We start from the raw sequence: 17,478 nt of genomic DNA, 5'->3' as shown, positions 1-17,478 counted from the left end.
CAAGGGGGTCAAGGCGGTCAAGGTATGTTTTTTTAACAAGAGGCTTGAGATGGGAAATTTTGAAGGAATCAGAAAAGATTCAGGAGTCATTTAGGATGGTTCTTGCATGTTCTCCTGCAGAGGTGGATGAGGATATTTCTTTGAGGACTGAGGCAGGGCAGAGGTCTAGGGGCCAACCAGAAGGTTTGCCGGCAGATAGAACGTCAAGAAATTCCTCACTGGAGATTGGTTTGAAGGTGTCAAAGGTGGGTATGGTGGGGTTTGGGGCAGGGGAGAGGGTATTTGTTGGGTTGGTCGGTATTTGTGGAAGGGAGAGGAGGGAAAGTTTGTTGTTAAGGGAAGTCGTTCTGTCGAGAGGAGTTGTCATAGAAGTGGAGGGAGAGGGAGTCGCAGAGTGATTGTTATGGGGTGGATTGGGCGGAGGTGCAAGTGGATTTGACGGATTTGGATATGATTCTGTGGAGTTCTTTGCTACGGTTTTCACAGCTGGGAAATCGATTGTTGTAGTGGGCTTAGTGGGTGGCTAGAGTTGTAGTGGGCTAGTATGTGACTAGAGTATTTCTGTAGTGCATCTGAAAGAAAGGTTAGCTTTAAATAACTCATTCCAAATGTGTTGTTAATATTATAGAGGAAGAGTTACATAGTTTTTCAAGGCTAACCTGAGAATTTGACACCAGGCTTAATTATTTGTCCAAAAGTAATTATTAAAGAAGGACCCTCATGGGAGGATAGATGCCACTAAATATATTTACTACTTTTGTCTTTCTTTGCATGCCAAAGGCCTAAAACACCATTAATGCCTCCATCAGTCTTCAGAAGGCTGATTGCTGTTAATAAGGCAATGGTTCTAGTGTGTTCCTTTTAGGCCCTATTCATGAGCTTTTGCAAAGTTAAAAGGAAATGCTGTATCGGCAATCCACATGAATTATAGTTTACATTTTATTTAGATTTTAATTCATGGTATTTTTTTTGTTTGTTTGTTATTTCATTATATTTTAAATATTGCATGTCATTAACAGATCAACAGATACAAAAAGAAACATGAAGTTTGGATTTTCAGACCAACATGATCTCATCTTCATCTGCAGCAAAAGCGACATCTGCACATTTTGCAAGAGGAAAGTAGAGCTCCTTCTACTTTTCCACCCGCTGGAGACTAAGGTCTGTAGATTACACACTTGGTCGCAGTAGGCCTTTCCCGAGGCAACCCTTACCATTGTTATCCCATTAGTAACAAAACTCTATAAATAGCATAACACATCAAGGTGTCTTCTTCATTATTGCTGTTTGTGGATTTTATATCAAAATATGCTCTTCACTATGTCATGATGTCCACTGGTATGTCTAGGGGGGTATTGTGAGGTGGCCACAGGTGCCAAGTGACCACTCCCACTATGGATGCTTAGCATGGAAGAGGTGTGTGGTGTATATAATGCCATAACCCACCTCTACCCTGCACCCTTAATAGATTCTGCCATTATTGTTATTACAGCAACTTTCTCAGCACCTTTGTGATACAACTGTCCAAAATAGTCATACCATGCATGCATAATGGGCCACCCATCTCCCAAAGAGAGTTTTTTAGGACAATCATACCTCTATGCCTGATAGTACTAAACAGGGCTCTCTTTTCCCGTTTTCCCCAAAGCCCTTTTTTTCTCCAAAAGGCCTGCTTTATCGTGGTCTCTGGTGGAGGTCTGTCCAATCAATTTTTTTATGTCCCCCATCAGGGGTGTTGCTAGGTCTGGAAAAGATCTGGGACTACACTAATGTAGGGACTGTCGAGACTCGGGGCTAGCTAGCCTTTTGGTTGTAGCTCCTGAGCTTCTATCCAGGGCTACAACCAAATGACCTGGGGCTATAGCCCCCTCACTCCCCCCAGCAACGCCTCTGTCTCCCATAACCTTTTAGGTTCTCACAGACTTGGATATACGACTTCTGTGTGGTTGCCGCACACAGCGAGACAGCTACTTTACCATCTCCGTCTCACTCTCTCTACTTTGGCCTAATTTCCATTCAGGACGCCAGTCTTCTGGTATCTTGCAAGTGATCATCTCATGTCCCACACTAAAGCTGGATCCGCGTCTAGTTTGGCTCCGCCCCTCCATCACATCCTCTCGTCAGAGAATTACCTCTGCGTACGATTCTCTCTCTCTCTCTCTCTCTCTCTCTCTCTCTCTCTCTCTCTCTCTCTCTCTCTCTCTCTCTCTCTCTCTCTTTCTCTCTCTCTCTTTCTCTCGGAGCACAGCACAGTCTCGGGCTCCTCCGGCACGAGACAATAGTTCCAATGGCTGTTCTCAGGACCGTCGATGGCTAAGGGCCTCATTACAACTCAGGCGTTAAGGGTTAACGCCACTGTTAACCCTTAACGCCTGATTCCGATTTTAATGCCTACTTTTAGCAGGCGTTAAAATCCATGGCGCTAACCCGCTTAATTAGCGCCTTCCCCACTCCCATTATGCCCTATGGGGTAAAAATGGGAATGGGGAAGGGAAAATGGGAAATGGGGATTTACCGCCCCACTCACCTTGGAATGGGGCGGTAAATCCGCCATCCACCATGGTGTAAACATAGTTTACACCATGGTGGTAAAGTTGGTGCAACTAGCACCAAGGTCGTAATGACCTCCTAAGTCTTGTTTCCTCTGAAAGTCTCTTGCCTTCAGGGCCTGATGTATTCAAACAACAAAAACAAAAGTTCCTTTAACAAATGAAAGTTTGTTTAACAAATAAAAGTTTGTTCCCAATATGCGCTGGGTGGTGGGCTCACCCCTGGGTCCACATCTTGTGGGCTGACCCTTCTCAATTCTAATCCGAGGTTCAGATAGGGTGACGACTTCACCCCTAGGTCCCCCTCTTCTGGGCTGACTCTTTCTCAATAGTATTTCTTTGTATCTCTTATTCTTTTCTCATTAAACTTTGGGTGTAAACCTCACTCCTTGGATCTCCCTCGTTCAGGCTCAGACTTCTCTCGACTGCCAGCCCTTGGGTGACAGCTTCACCCTGGATCTCCCTCGTTCGGCTCGGACCTCTCTTGACTTCAATTGCTGAGCTGAGCTTCACCCCGGATCTCCCTCGGCCGGGTTCGGACATTTCTTAGTTTCTTCATCTTTGTCAAACAGTTCAGTGGACCTCCCATTTTTGGGTTCACTTTAACACTCTGTTTCTGTTTCTGTAGGCTGTGTCCCTTTCCTCCGGCATCCCTTTTCCATGTTCATTATTGCTTTTTCAAAACTTTGTACTTGTTTCAAATGTTTGCAGGATTCACGCCCCTTTGCTTTATTCACAATTCGGTACTCACTTCCCTTTCTTTTAGCCAATTTACGAATAAAAGTCTTAGGATTGTACAGGGATTTTGCTCAACCCTCACATATGACCACTTTTCATTGGTGGCCTTTCTGTGGCCTTCTGGTTTCTGTAGCTCTATTCTAGCGGGGAGTAAACACTACTTCTCGAGTTAGCACCCATGTGGTGCTGGTTTCCCTCTTGAGCTGATCTCTCCTTAATCACCTTTTACAGTTCAATCACAATTCAATGTAATATGCTTAAACTTGCCACTTGCCACTTTTCACTCAACACAGCCTGGTGTTTATCGATTCTCCCCTCGACTCACCGGTTGTGTTGCACCGATTGGTTTTCGGCTTTCTTTGAGCCAATGCCGATACCACGGGTGCGGGAGATTCCCTCGCTCCTGCTTATCGGCATAAACTTGCCCTGTGTACCATTCACATCTGTGGTTTTAGGCTCTTGTCAATGAAGATTCTGCGGGTCTGGGACAAAAAGAGCAAGGTTACTTTCGGCCTCGCCGCACTCTCACTTTCTGCCACCTTTCTCCTTCGTTTGAACTGCCGCCTGTTAGCTGTCTCGTCGTGATGTCTGCTAGGCTCGCCTTTCTCGTTTTGCTCGTACAGCACTCTTCTGCTCCACCTTTCATCTCTGTGGGGAAAAGGTAGGGCCATCAGGTGTGTGTGGTTCAAGTTAATTGCCTGACTTTGCCTGACCCTCTGGTTGGGACCTGCCAGGTACACAGTTTTAACATTACAAGTCGGTTGTCGTCACACTGCGACGAAAGTTTCAGAGCGGAAAAGGAGAGTGGTAGAGTTCCTGAGTGTCCTACGGGGTATGACGGGGAAGGTTTGCGAATTGGACAAAAATGACCGGGATGTAGAACAGCACAAAGGAAATTAGGGAAATGATAGTACTCTGTCCCAGTAGATTGGGATTTTCTAGAAACAATAATCAGAAGGACAGGATTGGGAAATGAACAAAGGGGATTTTGGGAATCGTGTTTTGTCAATGCTGTATACTGGGGTTTCGGGAAAGAATAATTAGAAGGACGTGAAGGAAAATGATGGGGAGCATTTGAATAGGGAACAGGAAAACAAGGATTCTGAGAAAGATTGTTTCTGAATACAACGCGGTGTGTTTTATATTCAGCAGAGGTGTAGGGGATGGTGGATTCTCGAAAGGGACGTTTATCGGGTGGAAGGGAGGTTGATTTACTACAGCCTATAAAAGCCTTCAGGACCCTGTCCTCCTCGTCCCTTTCTCCAGTATATTACTGCGTCTCACCTGGGGCATTTCCCAGAGTACAATCCCGGGGTCCCCTACCCAGATGATCCTCCCCCACTGGTCCACCCCCAGGAAATGGATCCAACAGCAATGGCCGTGTCCTGGCCACCTGAATAAGGGATTCCCAGGGTCTTACTGGGAAAATACCCTCAGGTGTCTCACAGTACGTCATGACAATGAAAAGGGGATTGTTGTTGCTCTTTGACTGTTTAATGCAGCATTACCTGAATCCAAAGCCATTGAAGAAAGCGAACTATTTATAGAGTCCAAAACAGAAGTAACAACAGTCTTCCCGATTCACATGTAGGCATACATTGTACTCTGTACAGGGAATTACTTACATGAATCGGAGTGCTTGTCCCCAAAAGCGGAGTCACTCTCAGTGTGGTCCCACTTTCCCTGACTCCTAAAGTGGGTCTTGCTTAGTGTGCCTACATCACTAGCCTTAAAGGTAGTGGCTCCCCTCTGGAGAGAATGGACGAATATTCAGCATTCGTCACAGCAGGTGCTCTCTTTGCTTTTGTCGTGTGCGTGTGTGTGCGTGTGTTTACATGTTGTACATGTTGTGTACAGTCACAGTGCTACACATCTGTTGTATGCCTACCTGATTGTTCCTGTTTCCATAGTCATTGATCAATGACTCCTTTCTGTATGTACTCACATTGTGTGCCTGCATTGAGTAGACACTTTTGACTGTGTGCCATATATGCTGCCTTTTGTGTCATGGGTTTGTCAACTGCATTTGTCGCACAACAAGTATCACAACCCCTCTCTATGCCAGTCAACCGCCCCATTTCAATAATTGGCTGCACTATTCCCTCTTCTGCTGTCCAGATGGTGGCTGTTTCCCGTTTGGCAGTGTTCAGTACCTCTTGGTCCTTTTAAATCCGCTAGCTCCTTCTAAGCTTCATATTTGTCCACTGCTTGTGTAGGTGTATCCTGGCTCGTGTCATGGTGCCACTGCATTAACAGCTGCACTATATTTATCATACACAACCACACCCAGTCTTGTCTATTAAAAGACTAAATCACCCTTCTATTTTTTCGAGGGTTACAGAAGGACTGTGGCAACGATGAGTACCAACAAGCTCTTTACTAAACCATTATACCTATTCATCTTTTTTTTTCAAATTACTTCATTGAAAAGAAATTTTTAATTTTCATCAAAATAATTGATCTATATCTTGCTGGGTTTCTGTTGTTTTCGTAATTCAACATGTATTATTTTAAATCTACAGATGGATACATAATTCCTTGCAATGGTCCACAATTACAACTAGAGACAAAAAATCGAAACCATTGGCACTGTCCCATTTGCTTTATCCTAATAACCCATTCATTCAACTTTAGAAGCCATTTGCGAACAAAACCTGGTACGTTTTTTTATATATACTAAGCAGAATGGAATAAATAAAAAATACTGCTTAATTTATTACATGACATTCTATCAAATGGATTCAACAAAGGTAATCAACTGTTATTGTTCAAGTGTAACACTCACTTTATTACATGTTTTTTTCTGCTAACATTATCGATATGTTATCTCAAATTGCAATAAGTTCCATATTATATCAAATCTGCATTTCTGAAAGTCATTGATGACAAGTGAGAAAGCCATTTTTGCATCCCCAAATATATGTCCCTTTTTTGAAAGTAGAAAAATGCACCTTGTACAATTTGCTACTTATTCACCGAAAGGTTCTATTTATTTTGTTTTATTTTTTAAAGCGCTGACCTACCCTGAGAGCAGGGCAGCGCTGTTCAGAGTGTGTGTAGCCGGCATTTGGGCTTCCAGTTTGTAACAGTAGCTCATTAGACTGAGGTCTGTGTGTCGATATATGCGTCCATTGGAATTAGTCCTTGGTCATGTGTTGTTGAAAGAGCCATGTCAGGGCCTTCATTCCGTCAGGGCTGATTACAAGATTCCCTTTGCGGGACCCGGATCAGATGTCTTGTAAAACCAGATGTCTTTTCCCGGTCTCGCGAGGGGAAGCGGGAGGTAACAACGGGACACTTGTAATGTGCCCGTGGTTACCTCCCTCCCCATTCCCATTGAGCCTTATGGGGGCTCAAATGGGAATGAGAAATGGTTCCTGCAAGGAGGAATTACCGGGTCCTCTTATGTCGGAATCACCCGGTTATTTCTCATTGCAGGAACCCAGTAATGGAGCCCGGTTTGGAGGCAGCCATGGAGCTAATTGCTCCATGGCTACCTCCAAACTCGTAATGAGGCCCATAGTCTTCAACAGTATGCTGGCTTGTAGTGTAAGCCAATGTAGTTTGCATAGGATGTGGGTAATTCGGTCAAATTTCCATGCTCCTGCAATGCTATCCACCCTTTTTGATAATTCGAAAATAGAGGCTAAAATAATGCAGAAAAAATGGGCATTCCCCACTTTGCATGTGCAAAATGTGAACATCCGTTTGTGTTTGGTAAACGTGCAATTTTTTGTTTTTTAAATCAAGGCATGAAAGTAATTCTTAATGTTTGTATGCTTAAATGTACTGCCTGGCCGCAGTGTGAGAAAAAGCATCGAGCACAATTAATATCACTCTGCTTTCTCTCATGTCTCGAAAGTACACTTTGTTTCCCTCATAACACAATTTCATGCATGTGCTTAACCAATGAATCCCCTTCCATTTGGCACCTGCTGATAGCAGGTGGATTGCATAAGAATGTGTTGTAAATGGTGCCTGAAAAGCGTAATTGCATGCACCATTTACATGTCCTTCAAAACTGAGCACAACATTGCATTGTCACATGGTTTTAATTATTACTTTTGAACTGTGTCTTGAAAAAGTAAAAGTTTGCATGCAGGGTACCCAACACTGTTTAGGTGATAATCTTGTCATCACACTCAGTACAATTACCATTTAATTTAAAATCAGCACCACTGTGTTTTCATTACTCTGAAATGTACCTGTGCGTTGACCTCATTTTTATTTAATCAATGGTTTGTGAATATAACTTGTGACACACCCACATTTATGTTTCCCTATATGACTCATTGTGAACAGCAATGCACCTTCAAATTGTTCTTTGCAGCAGACGAATTGTGACTGAATAGTATTTATCAGATACATGCTATACAATATTTGTTGACGCCACATATTTAAATGTTACACAAATGCATATCATAATTAAGGATTGCAAATCAGATGTCAGTGGTTTGTTTCCCCCCAGAAATCAGAAACTGTACAATAAACTCAATTAAATATTGCTTAAAATGTATCTATTACATTTTATCATCCACATGCCCAATCCTGTTCAGTGCATTTAATTATTTATTTGGCTATTCAAATCATATTGCTTCTACAAAGTTTAGCAACCACCTTTGCTTGACCTAGATGTAATCCCATCACATTTCAGTTTGAAGCCTGTCACAAATGGCTTTAAGAACTGTGATGAATCCTTTGGAGTCATCACTGATTCTCCAGTGATGATCTCTTCCCATGTGACCAGGGGACGGCAGTCGCTACCTGATCCTGACTCTGGGTATGGTAATATGAGGGAGGATCACATGGGGGGCAGCTATCGGGGGAAGGTGGTGGCTCAATCTGATGAGACACAGTAATCTCCACCTGCCAAAGAAGAAGGTCTTATAATACCCAAGTTTCTGATGGCGTGTTGCCACCCCACAAATCATCCTTATTTTAGAACCCAGAAACCCCATTCCTTTAAGTCACTCTAGACAGAGTTCCATTCATGCCTCAAACATACATAACACACCTACAATATCTCCTATTTCCAATGTTTTTCTAAATAAGACATTCTAAACAACATCAATTTAGGAATCCCATGATCTCTATGGACTTCAACTCCATTAAAACCTCAAGTACTGAGACTAGGAAGAGGAGGAAGGAGTTAATGCAGATTGAAAGAAGCACAAAACTCAATATGCAGTCTAGTTGTTATCATATATATATATTGATATATCAAAATGGTGATGTTTTATTGACATTTACATGGGCCATTTCTGAGGTGTTGCAAACAGATATGGATAAAGAAAAGAAGACCCATTTTTCATTATCCGTTTGATCACAACATAATCTTGGTGGTGTATACATATGTAAATATTGTACAAGAATGTTTAAAATAATGTGGGTACTACAGCTTGAATAGTTTAATAAAGAGAGAAGATGCATGCAGGACACACTTTGAGCACAAATCTTCCTTAAAACTGAAGTACAGGTAATTGACCTGTTTAGTCTTGATAAAACAAAAAGTAAGTAAATACAGCAAAACTGCAATTGCAGATAATGGAATACCTTTAAAGTATGACAAAGTTAACAGTGTTATGTCATGCAGTAATAATGTCATGTGTTTTATCCTGTGCTTTGTCAGAAATTGAATTACAAAAGATGAAAACATTTGAACAGAAGAGCTACAAAGTTATTTTTATAAAGTATTTCCACCATAAATTGAATTCGGTCCTTATATGGCGTCGTTTCGTGCATTGCAGTGCTGTGAAGACAAGCTTGTTGGCCATGTGCTATTGTCCCAGCACAGTTAAATAGTTTAGCATTGACATGGTTTTGGTGGTACAAAATAATTCTAGTGTGATGTAACAAATAGTATGTAAATATTTTATTTAACCGTTAAACATGGATGATAATGCATGGTATTAGATCACTGTGTGTATGGATTACAAAGAGAGGTGAAACATTTAAAATAAATAATATAGTGAAATTTCTTTCAAACCATGGACATACAGTTGAATGTAAACTGATTATTGAAGTGCAATTAACTATCACTATGAAATAAGAAATGTTTCAGCAATACATTCATTTGCCAATTCAATTTTTCAATGCTAAAAGAAAAACTTGAAAGTGAAGGCATAAACACTTTACTGAACAAAGATGAAATAAAGGCAATTATAAAAGAATTGGCATAGTCATTGCTTAAGTATTGGAATTGTCTGAAAAGTATACTGTAAATGTGGTTGATTAAAAGTAAAAATAAGATATTTATTTTCTACATGTAAAGAAATGTACTTTAATGATATGGTAGATTTTAATTATTTAAAAAAACAATTATTCTCAATATGATAGCCATATTTCACACTTCCTTGATCATTAATATCTGGGAGGACAAGCAAAACAGTCAGCCCTCAATGTTTTCGCAGCAATTACATGGATCCAGTCTTTTCTTAACAATTGTTCTAAACAAATCAGTCTGGGTCCCTGCTTATCTCAAGCTCATGGTTAAAACCTTTCTCCCATCTATAAATGGATTTTGTAAATGAAACTGAGGTATCCTTATTTAATAATGTAATAACCTTATTGTGGGTGACTTGAAAGGGGGTGATGAGACTTCATCTGAAAATATTGACTAGTCTATGTTATAGAGGGAAATACTCTAACTACTTAAAGATCAATAAAAGCAAATAAAAATGTTTGGAGGTAAATGAAAAGCCTAAAAGTTGAACAACCCTCTACTGGACAACCTCCTTTGGTAACTTATGAGAAAATGAAAAGTGTTGTTAAGAACCTAGGTATTTATGTTGATTTTGAGTTAACTTTAAAGAGCCATACCTCATCAATAACAAAATAATGTTTCATGTTAATAGGAATAATCTGATATATCCTTCAGTTTCTCTCTATGTTGGGGTTCCCAACATACACTATCACTTTACTTCAGAGAGTGCAAACCAGAGCTGCAAGTTTGATAATAAAACTTAGTAAAGATGACCATACCAATCCAGCGCTGCAATCCTTGCACTGGTTGCCCATAGAGATGCAGATAATTTTTACAATTATGTGTGTTGTTCATCACCATCCAATAGCTACTTATTTAGGATATACATTTGCACACCCAGATGTCACCTGAGATCTGAACTGGACAGGAAACTCATTATCCCAAAATTTCAGGAAGAAAGAAATGGCAGACGCACTTTCTTGGTACAGGCGAGTAGGAACTTATAATGGAGCAATATCATTGGAAAATCATCTGTCAATCATCCCCTATAAGTTTGAAGTACTGCTTTGCAAACGATAATATTAAAGCACTCCAAAACATGGTGTAAAATCCCTTAATACTAACTACACACTCAGCTGAACCTCTCAACTGAAGCCTGTTGCTCAAGGTTTTAAAGGCCGGAGATGATGCCCAAGTATGTACCATATAGGCCAGTTAAAAAATATAAATATTACTTTTGCCTGAGAGAGCATACTAATGCTGGCAGATGGACTATATATAATAGAAATAATACACCCCAAAATGCCAAGGAAATGCTACTAGACATGAAATTAATTGAACATACCCACTAAGTAGAATTGTTGCATGGGCACAGAGTGCATGCTTGAATATGAATGTGTGACCTTGATGAACATGAACATTGAATCAACAAACACAAACCATATTAAAAGCAATGTAGAAAAAACACTTAACATAATTATTTTAAAAGAACATAGCCAGAAAAGCAATTGTTTCGATAGTTTCAATAAGAATCTTGCATACTGAAGATAGCACTGTAAGGCGCAGTGATGAACATGCATTGCTTATCATTTTTATTGAAAGTGTCTTCTATTTTAATTATAGATTTGCGCAATGAAATGCTTTGTGCATATTGGAACATGCCATCAATTCTATTGCTGCACTGAAGTAACCTAGGGAAAAAGACATTGATAAGCATTCTGAAATGTATACTACATAATTACACATGGACAAAATATGATTTTCTAATAAATAGCAGTACAATATGTATCGGAGACTGTGAAATAATGAAATTGCTAGTTGTCAAAAACACAGACTGTTTTGTTAATGGCTGTTTATGAAGAAGAAAGGTACATTTAAATTGCAAACTGAGGTAAACCAACTCTTAATGTAATGACAAATGATGGGGGTGTAGACAGTGAATGATTACTGTTAACAAATTTGAAACCTAAAAAGAAAATGTATGTTCTTTTATCTTAAACAGAAAGGTGCATCTAATATTATCAAAGGTAAAAGGAAATCAAACTGAATGTTTCTCTTTTCAAATCCAACATATATGCCAGAATTAAAACAGGAACTGAAAATGAGGATGACTATATTCAGCGAAAGTTAAGTGAGTAAAAAACGTTATTAGTTTCAAACACCCTTTGTCTTGTAATTGTTTTAATAAAACCTAACTGAGAATTAGTTACATGTACTATATTTTATTGTATACAAGAAGTTTGATGGAAGCAATTAATAACGTTCTAAAATGTTCACTCATGATCGATGTGTTAATACCAGATGTAAGATGATACATGAATATAAAATAATCAACCACAGCTTTGTATTAACAAACTGTCAAATCTTTCTTAAAAAATGCCTAGAATGATTGGGGCGGAGCCGTGTGTGGGCAGTTGCCTGCTGTGTTGTTTTGTCCCAGTCGAGGGAGGAGTTGACTCGCCCAATTCCATTCAGGTGCCTAGGAGAGCCTATTTCAGCTATTGAGTTACTGGTACCTGCCAAGACCGATGCACAGTCCTTTGGCACAGATAAGTTCACTGTATTGATGTATGCCAGAAATATAATGCTCATCTTCTTGACTCCATCACTACTACGAAAACAATTCCATTTACATTTGATGGCCATGGACTGGTGCTGAATCGTTCAAAAACAAAGTGCATGGTGTTTAGGCCGCCAGGAAGCAAGTTCGTGAAGCAAACCATTCAGATCGAGGGAAATACAATCAACCAGGTCACATCCTTTAAATGTTTCTGCCTGAGGCTCACACACTGGAAATTTGTTCGGTCAGACTGAGAAAGCTATTTTTAGGGAGATATGCTAAAACATAAAAAGGGTTTTGGGTGGCAGCCCCTAGTCCTGTAATTGGTATCTATAAGCTCCAAGTGTGCCAAGCTGAAAATTATGAAACTTAGAAATAAGGACTTGAAAGAGCTAAAACATGAGAAATTACTGAGAATTATGTTTAAAAAATGTCCTTGAACTCGCTGGGGGTACACCATCAATGCCGCTGCACGAAGAGACAGGCCTTGAGCATATTACACAGATGTTGGCCTCCAGACCTCTGCTCCACTGGAATGGATTCTGGAGTTCCCCTACCGGTGGAGAATGCAGAGGTACCCTGAAGGATATACTGGGGCCAGAGGGGAAAGTGTCTTCCTTGGTGCAAGCATGTGAAAAGCTGCTTAATTGAACTAGGCTGCCAGCAGCTTTGGACAAACCCACATAACATCATTCGGGAGGGTCAGAAGAACAATGACACATAAAATCCACCAGAAGACACAGGAGGATGTTATTGTCATGGCAGAGGGATTCCGCACACTAGGTTTGTACTTATAATCAAATTGTCCAATGGTTATGAACAGTATATGGACTGACATGGTCCTGAGTTAGCAAGGGCACTCTTGGTTAAATTTAGATGTGGACATATACCACTGGCTTTGAGTACTCACTGCATGGGATTGAAAATGACAAATGCATATCCTTAATGCACAAATATCAGAGAGATAATGTTGCATTTTATGTGACTCTTCCCAAAGTACATCACTGTAGGAAACAAATTATTGAGCCCCTTTTTTTCATGCCAAACATCCACAGCACTTCTGATGCCTTAGTAGCTTGTAGAAGAAGTGAAAAAGTGGACTTTATAAATATGTGATAAATTACATGTTTAAGTCTTGGTTAATTAGGAGAACGGTGGAACAGTAGATAACCACAACCAATTTATGCAACAGATATGTCTAATATAATACCATAACTGGTTTTCTATGTTACCACATTTAGCTAGCCAAAAACTACTAGACACATTATATATTTGACAGCTGCTGACTCCCACATTTGATATTCACGAGATACGTCAGTATTATTGATTATCTTGTTGACTTTTATTTACCTTCAATAATTTAACAAGGCACCTAATGTTTTTTTTGTGCTAGGCACAGTCAGGCTATGGAATGTATTGACCTTGCAATTAGGGCCAGTTTGTTTCTATAAACTCTTTTAGTGTTTGATTGACTATAAGATATTTGATCTGTAACCGATAACTGCACTTGCATATGTATCTTGATTGTTTTAAACTTGATTTGTCACAATGTGTACTTAATGTCAATACAGAATAACATTTATTGATTATTTAAAGAATTAAGATAATGATCACAATTGAATATTAGTAGAGTTTAAGTATGCATTTAAATATTAGTACAAAATATACAGTGCAGTATTAGATAAGTTTTAAAATAATAAAAATGCTTTCTGCATTGCCTGCATTCATTGTACTGATTGTTGTGAAGAGAAATTGAAAGTTTTTATGGATAGTTTGCTAGTGCCAACCTCGAAATAATCATCATTACAATCATAGGAAACTCTGTAATCACTTCATGCAACACAATGTAGAGCATTCCATGAGTTATCTCAAAGTTTGTGTTTATAATTGAAAAACATAACCATGGTTTACTGTATCATTATCAGGCATTCAAAATACTATTTCTTTATTTTAATACAAAACAAATAAAAAAATAGTTTATATTGCTTCAACATTTGGTTGGATGATATTATGTACATTGAAAATGTATTATTTTATCATTAAAGGTAACAAGGACATGATATCTGGATTTTGAGACAAATCCCCCTACATGATGGTTGTTAGGCATATAGTTGTATAGTTCTGAAGTCCATTCTTATGGCTTGCAAAGGCACAGATGGCCGCACCGACGATTCAATTGGGGGGTTCTGAATTTCACCAGTCTCTTGGCAGCTGGCCAGCAGGACATACACTCCCTTCTCCAGCTCAGGGAAATAGACTTCATGTTGCAGCCCCTTGGTGCTGTGTGTGTGCAATGCTGATTATTGTTTGGATTAGTGGTGGAGGGAATTACAATTCGGATACCCCCAAGTAGAACACCCTCAATGTCCTTACACAATTCAGTGCACACCTTCAATAGGCCCTGCATGAATACCTGTGTATCTTATATATCATGAGCATTATCCGCCAATAAGGGTTTTCACTAACCCCTAAGCTGTTCTACGACCTTCTGCTTCCCTCGATGCTGGCGGGTGGCTTCTGCAATGTCTTTCAAAGACGATTGATTGATTGATTGATTGATTATTTGTTATGCATTATACACAAGTGTTTCAAAGCGCAACCATGCATGGGAGGGGAAGACAAGACAAATGATCTTACTAGGCATGGTACATTCAGATTATGCAGGTGAACAGAAAAGGAAGCGTGTGGAGGGGCAATTGGGACAAGTGTGCCCAGTCCGGTCAGAACATGGGTTAAGTGCAAGGAGATACCAATCTCATGGGTTGTAACCGACTTGCAGTAGTGCTGCGGCAAGTGCAAAACCTTGGGACAAGGGCAGGAGAATGGCGAGGAAAGCTTGGGACCTGCGAGGCTCTGAGGGTACACCAGGCAGCCAGGCAGCAAAGTCAGCAGAACTGAGCAGAAGTAGAAGAGAGAGAGCAAGAGAGCAGAGAGGCGTGGTTAGCAGGGGAGGGGGAGAGAGAAGGCGGAGGCGAAGAGGAAAGTCTTGAGGAGTTTCCGGAATTTATGGAGATGTGGCTCAAGACAGAGTGAGGCAGGGAGGCTGTTCCAGAGGGAGGCACCTGCAGAGAATAAAGATCTCCCCCCAAGTCTCTGCTTGGGGAAGTGTCTCACCTGCAAAGAGTTTGAGGAAGACAAGTGGAGGGCTCAGGAAGGTGAGTATTTAGGAAGAGAGCCTTGCAAATAGAGTGGGCCGAGGACCCTGAAAGCCATGTGGACAATGCAAAGTGTCTTGAACTTAATCCGTGCAGCCCTGGGGAGCAAGTGAAGGGATTTCAGCACCAGAGAGATGTAGTCCCTGTACTTGAGGCCAAGAATAAATATTGTGGTTCTGTTCTGGATGATTTGAAGAGGACGGAGGGTAGAAGAGGGCAGGTTGAGAAAGAAGCTGTTGCAGTAGTTTAGCCTAGTGAGGACCATGGTTCTGGAGACGGTGAGCCTCTGGAGGAAGGTGAGAAAAGGTACAATACCTCTGAGAAGGTGCAGTTGGTAGTGGGACTTTTTAGAGATGTCCGTGATGTGAGATGAAAAGGCGAGAGTGGAGTGAAGATGACCGCCAGGATATTTGCCTCATTGGTAGGTGGAGGCGCAAGGCCAAGGGAGGCGGGCCAGAGAGAAAGAGGTAAGGTGGGAGCAGGGGTCCCGATGAGGACAATCTCTGTTTTACTGGCATTGAGGCAGAGGTCATTTGGAGCACACCACGACTGAATTGCGGCCAGACGGTCAAGTATTAGTAAGGAAGAGGCCAAAGGTAGCCTGAAGGAGAGCTGTGTGTCATCCGTGTAACACTGAAAGTTGGAGGTGAAAGTGGCTGTCATATGGGCCAGGGGGTCATGTAGCCATTGAAAATCCAGAGGGTTAGGTCAGATCCCTTGGGGACAACGCAAGTAGAGGGAGTGATAGGGGAGAGGAAAGACCCCAGTTCCATCTGGGATGGGCTGTCGGAGTGAAAGGAGGTTAGCCATGCCAGGGCCTGATCAGTGATGCGCAGGGTATCACAGAGACATGTGATCAGGCTGTTTTGGTTCACTGTATCGAAGGCAGAGAAGAGGTCAAGTAGAATGAAGACAGAGGGAGAGTTAGAACCAAGATTTGAGAGCATATCTTCACAGGTGTTCAGAAGAGCAGTTCCATGCCTCTCGATGCTCTAAAACCAGACTGGTGGTCATGGAAGCAGCCAACAGATTCAGTGCGGAGGGTAAGCTGGGAAATAGGCAACTTCTCCACGAGTTTGCCAGGAAAGGAGCGATAGAGATCGGGCGATAATTTGCCAGAATGGAAGGGTCATCAGAAGGTTTTTTGAGGAGATGGTGCACAATGGAGTGATTAAGAGCAATGATGGAGAAAACTCCAGTGGTGAAGGAGAGGTTGCAGAGGTCAGCCAAGGCTGGTGCGAGAGAGTCAATGTTGTCCTTGATGATTTTGGATGGACAGTGGTCCACCGGTTTGGAGGAGGCTTTCGTAGACCGGACTTGGTTAGTAACCTCCTCAGGTGTGACAAGGGGAGAGAAGAGAGAAGAAGGGGAGGGGTGGAGGTAGCCAAGGGTGGTACAAGAGATGTTGGTACATGAGGTGGTGAGGAAGAGAGGGAGGATAGGATATCCAGTGTTTTTGAAGTGATGTGTGCAGCCAGGGCCAAGCAAATTGCCTGGGTGGGTGCAATGGTGGAGGAGGCTGTGGTGGGGTTGGCTAATTCCGTGCAGACTTTGAAAAGTGTGTCCGTGTTATTGGATGCCGCAGGGATGCTGACTTGTATAAAGACTCTTTTCTGGGAGCAGATGCAGACTCTATACTGTCTTTGGAGGAGGTGGCAGGACAGTTTGTCACAGGGTGCGCCCAAGGAATCCCATTTCCATTTGGCTGCCCTGCACTTGCATTTAAGGGAAGCCAATTTGGAGTCATACCAAGAGTTGCACTTTTTGGTAGGCTTTAGTTGTACCCTCATGACAGGGGCAAGAATATAAAGAGTGTTGGAAAAGGAGAGGTTAAAGTTTGAGAGGGTCGTGTCAGGGTGGGAGACAGCCACAGGAGTGGAAGGAGCATAATAGGTAGAGGCAAATGCAGCTACTGAGACTCTTTTCATGGGTCGGATGACCTTGTAGACGGAAGGGTGTGTCGGGCTTACCGATGCAAGAGGAGAAGAGAGCTTCAAGTGAGAAGAGAGGAGAAAATGATCAGTCCAGGAGAGATATGTAGTGAGAGGGATAGATAGCGGAATGTCAGTTGAGAAAAGAGCATCCAGGGTGTTGCCAGCGCTGTGCGTTGGGCCAGGCGGCAAGATGGAAAGAAAGGGAGAGTTGCAAATGTTGCGTAAAGGTCTTAAGGAATCAGGTGAGTCAAGATGGATGTTGGGATCACCCAGTAGGAGGCGATGAGAAGAGGAGGAAAGGAGAGAGGAGGCCAGGTCAGCCCATTCCGAAAGGAAGAGG

This window comes from Ambystoma mexicanum, chromosome 11 (genome assembly GCF_040938575.1).
Source record: "Ambystoma mexicanum isolate Mex_15411 chromosome 11, UKY_AmexF1_1, whole genome shotgun sequence".
Lineage (NCBI taxonomy): Eukaryota > Metazoa > Chordata > Amphibia > Caudata > Ambystomatidae > Ambystoma > Ambystoma mexicanum.
The sequence above is the reverse complement of the archived record's forward strand: the minus strand, read 5'-3'. Positions refer to the sequence as shown.